Consider the following 12,561-nt stretch of genomic DNA (forward strand, 5'->3'; position numbering starts at 1 on the left):
ATTGGCTAAAAAATTTGAATCAGCCAATAGGAATAAGAGCTGCTTAAATAGGATTTAATCAGCTCTCATTCCTATTGGCTATTCAAATCAGTCAATAGGAATGAGAGTTGCTTAAATCCTATTGGCTGATTTAAACAGCCAATAGGATTTAAGCAGCTCTTATTCCTATTGGCTGATTTAAATTTTTCAGCCAATAGGAATGAAATGGTACCCCCAGTATAAAAGGGGTACCTTGCATTTTAATCCTCAGTGTGCGGTGGACGATCGCATGAAGAGAACCTCCAGGTCGGATCGATGGACCTCCGCCTGGACCTCCTCCCGGACTTCGGCCTGAACCTCCGCCACCGCGTATGGCCGCTCCACCTCCGCAGAGATGAAGGCGATGCCAGTCCCACGATAGATGAAGATGGAGCCACCTGGATGAAGATGGAGCCGCCAGGATGAAGATGAAACTGCCGGAATGAAGATCGTTCAAGCGGGACTTCAACAACTGTAGGTACCTAAAGAGGGGTTAGAGGTAGGTTTTTTATTAAGGTTTTTTTTGGGTGTTTATTTTTCTAGATTAGGGTGGGCACTCTTAAAAGAGCTGAATGCCTTTTTAAGGGCAGTAAAAGAGCTGAATGCCCTTTTTAGGGCAATGCCCAATACAAATGCCCTTTTCAGGTCAATGGGTAGATTAGGTTTTTTAGATAGTTTTTTTTATTTTGTGGGTTTGGGGGGGGTGGGAGTTTGTAATGTTAGTGGGTCAACACATGAGCAAAAGAGCTGATCACTTTAGGGCAATGTCCTAGAAATGGCCCTTTTAAGAGCTATTGGTAGTTTATTATAGATTAGGTTTATTATTTTGGGGTGTTTTGATTTTTTAAAATGTGTATTACAATAGGAATAATTTTTTAAAGTTTTTTTTTTTCGTTTTGGGGTGTTTTTTAAAAAAAAATAGCCAGTTTTTTATTTTTAATAAGCAGTAAAAGAGCTAAATACCCTTTGAAGGGCAATGCCCATACAGGTTCAACTTTATTTTTATTTTGTTAGTTTGGGGGGTGGGGGTTTGTAATGTTAGTGGGTCTTTGTGTTTTTCTTTTGTAGGAAAAGAGCTGATTTCAATGTCCTACAAAAGGCCCTTTTAAAGGCCATTGGTAGCTTATAATAGATTAGGGATTTTTTATTTTGGGGTGGTTAAATAGTTAATAACTATTTTTTACTAACTAGTCTGCCTAGTTAAAATAAATAACTTACCTGTGAAATAAAAATAAAATAAAATCTAAGCTAGCTACAATTTAACTATTAGTTATATTGTAGCTAGCTTAGGTTTTATTTCACAGGTAAGTTAATTTGTATTTAGATTTAAATAGATATTATTTAGTTAATAATTGTAACTCTAATTTAGTTATATTTTAATTATGTTTAAGTTAGGGGGTGTTAGGTTTAGGGTTAGGGTTAGGTTTAGGGTTATGGTTAGGGTTAGGTTTAAAGTTAGGGGGTATTAGGTTTAGGGGTTATTATAGTTTTATTTAGGTTGTTGCAATCTGGGGTCAGCGGTTTAGGGGTTAATATGTTTAGTTAGTATTGGCGATGTTTGGGAACGGCGGTTTAGGGGTTAATAGCTTTAGTTAGTGTCAGCGATTTTGAACAGCGGTTTAGGGGTTAAAAGTTTTAGTTAGTGTTGGCGAGTTGGGGTGTGTGGTTTAGGGGTTAATAGCTTTATTTAGTGGCAGCAATATGGGGGGTTGCGGTTTAGGGGTAAATATCTTTAGTTCGTGTCGGAGTTGTTTCGGAACAGTGGTTTAGGGGATAATAGGATTAGTTAGTGTTGGCAATGTGTGGGGGGGTGCAGTTTAGGGGTTTAGTTTATGTCGTTGATGTGGGGGGCGTGCGGTTTAGTGGTTAATAGGTTTAGCTTGTGTTGGCGATGGGGTGGTGCGGTTTAGTATTTATTCGGTTTAGTTCGTGTTGGACATTTTGCGGGAAGGTGGTTTAGGGGTTAATAGGTTTAGTTAGTGTTGGCGATGTGGGGGGGTGCGGTTTAGGGGTTAATAGGTTTAGTTCATGTCAGCAATGTGGGGGGCATGTGTGGTTTAGGGGTTAATAGGTTTAGTTTCTTTTGGAGATGTGAGGGTGTGGTTTAGGGGTTAATAGGTTTAGTTCACGTTGACGATGTGGGGGGGTGCGGTTTAGGGGTTAATATGTTTAGTTTGTGTTGACAATGTTTCGGGATGACGGTTTAGGGGTTAATAGGTTTAATTAGTGTCGGTGATGTCGGGGAATGGTGGTTTAGGGGTTACTACCTTTATTATAGACTTAGAGTTAGTGTGGGGGAACTGCGGTTTAGGAACAATGAAAAATTCTGAATATGAAAAATGGATCCGAAAATTCAGAAACTAATGTATTCATTTTCTGAATTTTTCTGAATTTTTTTGGATGTGCCAATTCCGAAATTCGGATGCATCCGAATAGCCAAATTGGCCAAAAATTCGGCTGAATTTGTCAGAAACGAAACGCACGTGTCTAATGTAAACCAGGGAGCGCTATCAGTGTACACTGCCTATCACAAAAAGGGCCTTTTGTAGGGCATTGCCCTAAAGATATCAGCTCTTTGTGTGAAAAAAACATACACATACCCACTAACATTACAAACCCCCACCCCGCCAAACCCACAAAAAAAAAAAAAAACTATTTAAAAAAACCTAAGCTACCCATTGCCCTGAAAAGGGTATTCAGCTCTTTTGCTGCCCAAACCCTAATCTAAAATAAAAAACACCCAAAAAACCCTTAAAAAAACCTAACACTAACCCCCGACGATCCACTTACAGCTTTTTAAGTCCCAATTGAAAGATCTTCATCCCGGCGGAGAAGTCCTCATCCATGCGGCGAGAAGTCTTCATCCAGACTGCCTCTTCAATACTCATCTCGATGGCATAGTCCTCATCCAAGCGGCGAGAAGTCTTCCTCTAGGCGGCCTCTTTAATCTTCATCCAGGCGGGCATCTTCTATCTTGATCCCGGCAGCGCATCCTGAAGACATCCGGCGCAGAGCATCCTCTTCATACGGTCGCCGCCGTACACTGAATCTTCAATGCAAGGTATGCAATTCAAGATGGTGCCCCTTGCATTCCTATTGGCTGAAAGATTTGAATCAGCCAATAGAATGAGAGCTGCTAAACTACAAATCAGCCAATAGGATTTAAGCAGCTCTAATTCTATTGTATGATGAATCAGCCAATAGAATGAGAGCTGCTTAAATCATATAGGCTGGTTTGAACAGGGCTAGTATAGCGGGGCAATAAGGGCGGACGGCAGATTAGGGGTTAATAATATTTAAATAGTGTTTGCGATGCGGTAGGGCGGTGGTTTAGGGGTTAATAACTTTAGGATAGTGGAGACAATGTTGGGGAGTGGCAGAATAGGGGTTAATACATTTTATTAGTGGTGGCAATGTTGGGAGCGGCAGATTAGGGGTTAATATATTTATTATAGTATTTGCGATGCGGGAGGGCCTCGGTTTGCCATACAAATGCCCTTTTCAGGGCAATTGGTAGATTAGGTTTTTTTTTTTTTTCAATAAATTTTTATTAGTCTCCATGAGACATGATATTATAATGAAAACAAACAGCGGCAGAACATTTCATAAAGGTATATACAAACAGAAATCAAAAATTATAAATACAAATATTTTGCCGTAATCTTCTTTGTCTTACTGGATTTTTCTGATCTACGTAAAACACAGAAAATATAAAAAAACAAAAGAAGAGAAGGAAGAAGAGAAAAAAAAAATTCCCTTGTCCTTCCCTCTCCCCCCCCACACACTCCCCCATCCCCACTCTCCTCCGTCACCGCCTAAATCTCGATCATACACCCTCGAATAGTGTCGGATACTCTATGGCCCACTACTGATCCACAAGGCCGGAAATTTCCCCAAAAGTACCATTTCTGTGAAACTAATAGACGAACGGAACTGGAAAAGTATCTGTCTTTGGATTGGAACAGAATAAGACTTAATGATTGGGAGCCACCCCAAGAGAAAATCATCTATTCTCTTCTCAGAGGCATCCAATAAATGAAATGATTCAAAAACTACTTGTTCTTGAATTTCTTTAAGGACCAATCCAAAACTCGGAAGTCTATTTGCTTTCCAGTTCTTGAGAATGAGATGACGAACCGCCAAAATAATCGTATTCAAGATACGGGTCGAACGGGGATACCTGCTATCCATAGCACTAAACAATAAAACCACATCTTGTATGGCCACAGACACATTAATATCGTAGAGAGCATTAAACCAAAAACAAACTTTGAGCCATAACTGATTGATTTTGGGGCAGAACCAAAACATGTGAAATAAATCTGCTTTATGATTAGCACAGCGAGGACAATTACTTATACTGGAAATAGAAAATTTTTGCATTTTGAGCGGGTGTAAGTAAAAATTATTCAAGAGCTTCATATGCGATTCTTTCCAGCTCATAGATATCCTACATTTGTTTAACATATTAAAACTTTGAACAATCTTTTCATTATCTATCTCAGAAATAACTGGATATAGCCAATTACTGATCTTATCCAGATATTTTTCACTTTGTTTGGACAGCATAATATCGTACATCAACGAGATGGATGAGACCCCACCGATGAATTTTTGAATTAGAGTTCTGACATCCTACCAAGCTGTCACCTGCCTACCCACATAATTTTGCTCATGCATATAGTGTCGAATTTGAAAATAAGCGAATAAATCTGATCTAGGTAGATAATAGGTCTGAAAAATAAGTTCTGCTGTAAGTATCAGATGATTTTCGTCCAACAATTGCTTGACCAACAATAAACCTTTATTTGCCCAGGATTTGAATACCTTATGATAAATGCCCGGTATAAACTTGGGGTTACCTTGAATAGGAAGGAAATCAGAAAAGGAAGGATCTATTCCTATCGCACGGCAAAACTTATGCCATGCTATGACGATATTTTTAAAAGATATCATTCTGCAGATATTGGACGGAAGCTGTTTGGCGTTACAATGCAGAATAGCTTTTAGCGAAAAAAGGGCGAATATAAAATGCTTCCTCCTGACTATCAGTTATTAGGTTAGTTTCAGCAACCCAATCAAAAGCGAATTTTACCAGAGCCGCTACATTATATAGTTTAACATCCGGTAAGGCTAACCCTCCCGAACTTGCCTTCTGCATAAGTTTCGCTAGAGCTATTCTGGGTTTTTTGTTTTTCCAGATAAAATTAGAAAAATAACTATATAACTTTTTTACGTCTGAATTAGATATAAAAAGAGGTAAGTTTTGAAGAACATAAAGAAGACGAGGAAAAATAATCATTTTTATTAAGTTAACCTTCGATGAGATCGACAGGGGATAAGATACCCAAAGCTGAAGATCCTCTTTGATTTTTAAGAATAATGGAGAATAGTTTGCCCCATACCATAATTTTGGATTTTTGTGTAGCTCTAGTCCCAAGTATTTAATTGACTTCACTATTTTGAATGGTATATCCCCCACACAAGAGAGACTATTACCTGTGCACATCAGTTCACTTTTCTCCAAATTCACCGCATAACCCGAAAAGGAACTGAACTCGGCAAGAGTCTGCATGATTACTGGAATACAATTATGAACATTATTTACAAAGAGTAAAATATCATCTGCATAAAGCAGAGTCTTCAGACTATATAGACCAAGTGGAGTACCAGTTAAGACATCACGAAATCTAACCGCTAAGGGTTCTACTGCTACATTAAATAAGAGAGGAGATAATGGACAACCCTGCCTGGTGCCTCTGTATAAAATTATCTCTGGTGACCTAATACCGTTTACCAGTAGATAAGAAATAGGGTTTGAATAAATGTTATGAATATATCAAATGAAATTACCTAAAAACCCAAAGTTTTCCAGCGAATGAAATAAATGTTCCCAGGTGATGGAGTCAAAAGCCTTGACCGCGTCTAAGGTCAAGACTGCTGAATCTGATATTACCATATTATTTGACTCCTGATCTAGACTCCATGCATAATCCAAAAAGGCGGTAAGCTTTCGAATGTTCTTAGTTGAATTTCTTGATGACATAAACCCTGTCTGATCCTGATGGATCAATTTCTGTAAGCAACAATTCAACCTAGCTGAGATGATCCCCGCCATTATTTTATAATCAGTATTAAGGACTGAAATAGGCCTATAAGAGGCCGGATCATCCGGATTTTTGCCTTTTTTCAATATAAGTGAAATGTTTGCAGCAGCAAAACATTTTGAAGTATCATATTCGGAAAGATAATAATTATTATATAATTCCTCCAGAACCGATAATAGCTCATCCTTAAATGATTTATAGAATTCAGCGGGGAGCCCATCTGGGCCAGCTGCTTTATTTAGTTTAAGTCTATCAATTGCATCGCTAATTTCCTCTTGAGTTATCGGTTGATTTAACATTACCAACTCGTCTTCTTGAATCTTAGGAGTTATAATTTTAGACCAGAAAATATTCTGGGAATATTGATTAATATCAATCTCGGTATACAGTTGTTGATAATACTTGTGAAATACTTGGCTGATTTCAACTGATTTGAAAAACCTATCATCACCACTTTTGATAACAGCAATAAAATTCTTCTTTTTTCTATTTCTGGTGAGACGCGCCAAATGCTTAGCAGAGCACCAATGAAAGCTCTTGTACTTTAAATTCAGTCTAGCCTCCTCCTCTTGTGATTTTTGTTTTAAAAAAACATCTCTTACCTTCCTACACTCCAAATATGCTGACCAATTCAAAGAGGAAAGATCAAGATGAACTTTCCTATACGCCGTCTTAACATTATTAGCAAACTGAAGGCCCTGCTCCTTCATTTTTTTAGAGCGTTTGCTCATAAAAGCAATAATTTCTCCACGTATCACTGCTTTAGCAGCCTCCCAGAAAGTCTCTACTTTATGCCTGTATTCAAAGTTCAAAGTTACATATTCGTGCCATGTCTTTTTAATCCATGACATAAACCGAGCATTAGTATATAAAAAACGAGGAAAGCAAAAAACGGATCCAGGGGACTTGATCTCCTCTGATCTAATGAAGCATAAAGAAATGACAGCGTGATCGGATATCATAAACTCACCAATGCCAGCTTTGACTTGTTGTATTACTAATGATTCTGAGATCAAAAAAAGATCTATTCTGGAGAAGGTCCTATGAGCTTTAGATTCACATGTATAAGCACGAACCCGCGGGTTCTGAACTCGCCAAATATCAGTCAAACCAAATTTAACACAGAATCTCTTAAAATACTTGGCATGTTTTCCATATTCTGCAGCATTTTTTTTTGAAAAGCGATCTAACTCTGGGCATATAGTCATATTGAAATCTCCACATAAGATTAAGTTTTCTCTTTGAAAAGGGAATATTTTGTTTTGGATATGATCCCAAAATATAGTTGAAAATTTATTTGGGGCATAAATGTTACAGAAAATATATTTCACTGAATTAATCATAACTTGCAGTAATATAAATCTGGCCACGGGGTCAATCTCAACATGTATAATTTTATAATTCAAATCCTTGTGAAATAACACAGCAACTCCCGTTTTTTACAAGTACTAGAAGAGGAAATTACTTTACCGACCCAGTTTAATTTGAGTTTAGCAGCTTCAGCCCCGTCCAGATGGGTTTCCTGCAGAAACACTAAATCTGGCTTCTCTTTAGCGAGCATCTTAATGATTAACTTACGTTTCGCCGTAGAAGAAATCCCTCCCACATTCCATGATAGTATTTTAAACCTATTTTCCATCATCTTGCCGGAATTACTGCAACCCCGCTACGCATGACCTTACCCGAAAACTAAATATCCAGCGGAAATTGACAGAAGGGAAGGAAGGAGAGAGGACAAGAGAGACAACGGTGGAGGAGGAGAAGAAAAAGAAAGAGAGGAAGAAAAAAAAAAAAAAAAAGAGAAAATTAATAACCATCAGATGTCTAATAACTTGCAGTTGCTCTTTCTTAGCCACCAAATTCAAAAACTCTACTGACATAGAGCAATAGAATACTAGCATTACATATATCTGTACATAAAAACAAATAAGAAAATTTATCTTGGAGAAAATGAAACATGTTAACTCTATTTTGCCAACCAGACCCAGATCCAGACCACCTTGTACTCTCTATCCTACTCATAAGTTTGGATTTCATTAGGGATCTAGAGTCTGGATAAACTCTTTAACTTCTGTAACTTCATTAAAAATAAATTTAGCCCCCTTACTTTCAACTATAATTTTAGCTGGATAAAATAGATTGGCTTTTATGCCTCTGCTAATCAGCTGAGAGCAGAAAGGTGCCATTATTCTTCTCCGTGCTGATGTCTCTGCAGAGAAATCTTGGAAAAGCAATATCTTGCTGTTCCTGAATGTCAAAGTGGCTGATTTCTTTGCTAGTTTTAATACCTCAAGTTTGTCCTGAAATTTGAGAAATTTTACAATACACATCCTAGGTTTAACTGACCCAGAAGCTGTATCTCTCCTAGGACCAACTCTGTGTGCCCTCTCAATTGCTAGGGGGAGCAGATGGGATGCTACACCAATGGCCTGGGGGAGAGTAATAGAAGTAAATTTAATAAGATCCAATGATTCTAATATTATTACGCCTGGAGCGATCCTCGAGATCCTCCAGGCGTAGTTGCATGTTATTTAGTTTAGCCTCATGGGCTTGGATAATACCATCTTGAATCAATACCTTATCCTCTACTGTAGACATTTCTGCTTCCCCTATTCTGGCAGAGAATTGTTTAACCTCAGCGGAAAGTGTTGCTATCTCCGTAGAGATCGATCCAAGTTCCTTTTTGATTCCCTCAAATTGGGGAGAGAAAATAGCTGTGAGTTGACCAATTAACACCTGGGTATCAATAATAGCTGATACATTTTCAGATGATAAGTCCACACTAGTATCACCCAACTTGGTATTTTTTTTTTTCTCTAGATTTCACAGGCATTTTGGGTGAATTATTTTTCCCGTGTGTTACAAACTTTTCCATCAAGTGTAGAATTTAAAAAGAGAAAAAAAAAGAAAAAAAAAACACAGCCTGAGGAGATATAAAAAAGAAAAAAGACAATCCCCTAAGGCAAATAATTGTGATATGTGTGTGGTTCAGGCTTCTCTAATCCTTCTCCTGCCCTGTTTGCTGCTGCTTCCTTTCTATTGGTGACCGCCTGAACTGAACAGACAATAACTACGTCTGTTCGTGGTTCCCTTCATTGCTTAACTGATCGGAATCGTGATCTAACTAATATCCCTGGTTGGGAGTGTGATCTGTGAAATAACTTAATTCGAACTATCTATACAATAAACAAACTTGTGAAATAATGTGAACAGATAATATCGTGATTACCCCTCTTTTAACATTTAGTGCACAGGGGCTATGCCCCAAAAAACATACCCGGAAAAATAAATGGAAAAAAGAAAAGAAAAAACAAGTTGGGCTGAGGCTTAAGACAGTTTATCACACCATATCATTCTAATACTGCAATTACACATTTATGTGCCCTAGCAATATTATTTATAAAAATAAATCTTTCTGAATGACACTCTGAAAAATGCCGGCAAAACAGAAAAGCCGCTCAGACCGTCGGTCAGAGACTTATTCAGAGACCACCCAGCCTTATACTTTACAAAGGTAACAATTCGAGTCCACCTTGGATTAAAAAAAAGAAAAAAAGGATCTTGTATTTCAAAAAACAGTCTAGAGACCCAGGTCCAGATATTCACAACGGTAACTCTTTAACTCCTTATATATGTCCAGTTCCTGGATTTAAAGTACCAAGGGTTCCTATATCATTAGAGTACTAGGCTGTTTCTCTTTTTTTTTTTCTCTTTTTCCTCCTTCTCCTTCCTCCTTTCTTCTCCCTCCTCTTATAAGAACACTATATCAGCGACACAATGACCTCTTCAGCACTTTGAGAATGCGGGGGATATCAACATTGCTTATTCACAGTCCCAATATAACATAGCTTGCCAACCTTATTGATAGCCAGCAGATACTAAGCCTGACTGACCTGGGCAGACTGGAGAAATGTCAATTTAATAAAGAAATAACACAGAGAATACTTGCGAATAGATGACCACACAGCGGGGTCAGGAATCTTCAGCTGGGGTGTTTCTGTAAGCTGCTCCTTGCGTTCACATCCAGTTTCCTCCAGGGGACTTCAGAACATCCAGCACGGAGGCTGTAGCCGGGACTTTGGCGTTGCTGCCCTGCAAGAGCGTGACGCCCGGATCCCTCCGCATGCCTACCGCTCTCCCGGACAGCTGCACAACTGCCCTCCAGATAGCACACACCGTTACCTAATCCGTCCACTTAGGAGCACACCAGCTCAACACTGCCCTCCAGGGAAAAGAGTCACTTTACACCACCAGTCAGTCAGGCAACATCAGCGCGGTAGGTCAAACATTTTTTAGCTTTATAGTAGGTCTGTGTAAAGAGTTTTTTTTTATAGTTGCGGCTTTCTCCACTTATACAACCTAGCAGCGGTATCTTCCGCGGCCCACACGGCCTTAGGGTTTGCTATTCCTGCTGGCGTAATCCACGCCTCGCTAAACGCCCCAAACATCAGCGGCAATAGGGGGCAAGGAATGAAGGCTCAGGTAACAACCATCGGCCCATACGCCGACCTGGAGCAGCATGCATCAAAGCTCCGCCTTCTCACCGGAAACCGATTAGGTTTTACTTTATTTTTTTTTGTGTGTGTTTGGGGGGTGGGGGTTTGAATACTGTTAGGGGGTGTTTGTTTTTCTTTTGTAGGAAAAGAGCTGTTATCTTTAGGGCAATGCCCTACAAAAGGCCCTTTTAAGGGCCCACAAAAAGGCCCTTTTAAGGGCCCTTGGTAGTTTATTATAGATAAGAGATTTTTATTTTGGGGTGGGTTTTTTATTTTTTTTAAAGGGTATTAGAATAGGAATAATTTTAATTATTTCAGATAATTTCGTTTGTTATTTTTTGTAATGGTAGTGTTTTTAATTTTTTTGTAATTTTAGTGTTTTTTATTTTTTGTAATGTTACGTTTTAGTGTAAAGCAGCTTAGGTTTAATTTCACAGGTACATTTGTATTTATTTTAACTAGGTAGTTAGTAAATAGTTAATAACTATTTACTAACTAGTCTACCTAGTTAAAATAAATACAAACTTACCTGTGAAATAAAAATAAAACCTAAGCTAGCTACAATATAACTATTAGTTATATTGTAACTAGCTTAAGTTTTATTTCACAGGTAAGTATGTATTTAGTTTTAAATAGATATAATTTAGTTAATAATTGTCACTTTAATTTAGCTCTATTTTAATTATGTTAAAGTTAGGGGGTGTTAGGGTTAGGGTTACGATTAGGGTTAGGTTAAGGGTTAGGCTTAGGGGTTTATATAGTTTAATTTAGGTTGTTGCGTTGTGGGTGGCTGGTGGTTTAGGGGTTAATAGGTTTATTTAGTGGTAGGGATGTGGGAGGCCAGAGGTTTAGTGGTTAATAGCTTTATTTAGTGGCGGCAATATCGGGGAGCGGCGGAAAAGGAGTTAATAGATTTATTATAGCGTAGGCAATGTTTGGGTGCAGGGGAATAGGGGTTAATAACTTTAGTATAGTGGCGGCGATATCGGGAGCGGCAGATTAGGATTTAATAGATTTTTGTTAGGGGTTAATAACATTATTTTGGAGTTGGCGATGTCGGTGGCAGCAGATTAGGGGTGTTTAGACTAGGGGTTTATGTTAGGGTGTTAAACGTTAGTTTTTTCCCCCCATAGAATTTAATGAGGCTGCGTTACAGAGCTTTTCATTTCGCAATTGCAGATGTTAGGTTTTCTTCTAACACGCTCTCCCCATTGATGTCTATGGGGAGAGCGTGCACAAGCACGTCGAAACAGCGCTTGTATTTTGTGCGGTATGGAGCTCAACGCAACCTTATTGCATGTACAAGCCGGCTGTTTCAAAACTTGTAATGGCTGCGCTATAGAGGGTGAAATAACGCAACTTTTGTTGCATTCGTTAAATTCCCTATAGCGCGCATAACTCGTAATCTACCTTAATCATAGTAAATTCAATTAAAGGTTGCCATATCTAGATTTCCGTTAAAACCTGCTGGGACCACCAAAGCACTACCAATCCTGAGTTTAACATAGCCAGTGATTGGCGGCTAAGTACATATACAGTGCCCTCCACTAATATTGGCACCCTTAGTAAATACAGTATGATCAAAGAAGACTGTGAAAATTTGTCTTTATTGTTTAAACTTTTTAACGTTTGTTTGAAAAATACACAAAAATACTCTACTCTCATGGATATCAAACCATTGCAAACACAACACAGGTTTATAAAAAAAAATGTTGTTAAATATATGTGTGTTATTGGCACCCCTATAAATTCATATCAGAAAAATATATTTGAAGTATATGCTCATTATTTTACATTTTTTAGTACACCTGGGTGACTAGGGAAAGGAAATTGTTCAACCATGACTTCCTGTTTCACAAGGGTATAAATATGAGGCCAAATTCCCTTAGTCATTCATCACAATGGGTAAGATTAAAGGGCCATAATACCCAAATGTTTAA

This window comes from Bombina bombina, chromosome 1 (genome assembly GCF_027579735.1).
Source record: "Bombina bombina isolate aBomBom1 chromosome 1, aBomBom1.pri, whole genome shotgun sequence".
Taxonomy (NCBI): Eukaryota; Metazoa; Chordata; class Amphibia; order Anura; family Bombinatoridae; genus Bombina; species Bombina bombina.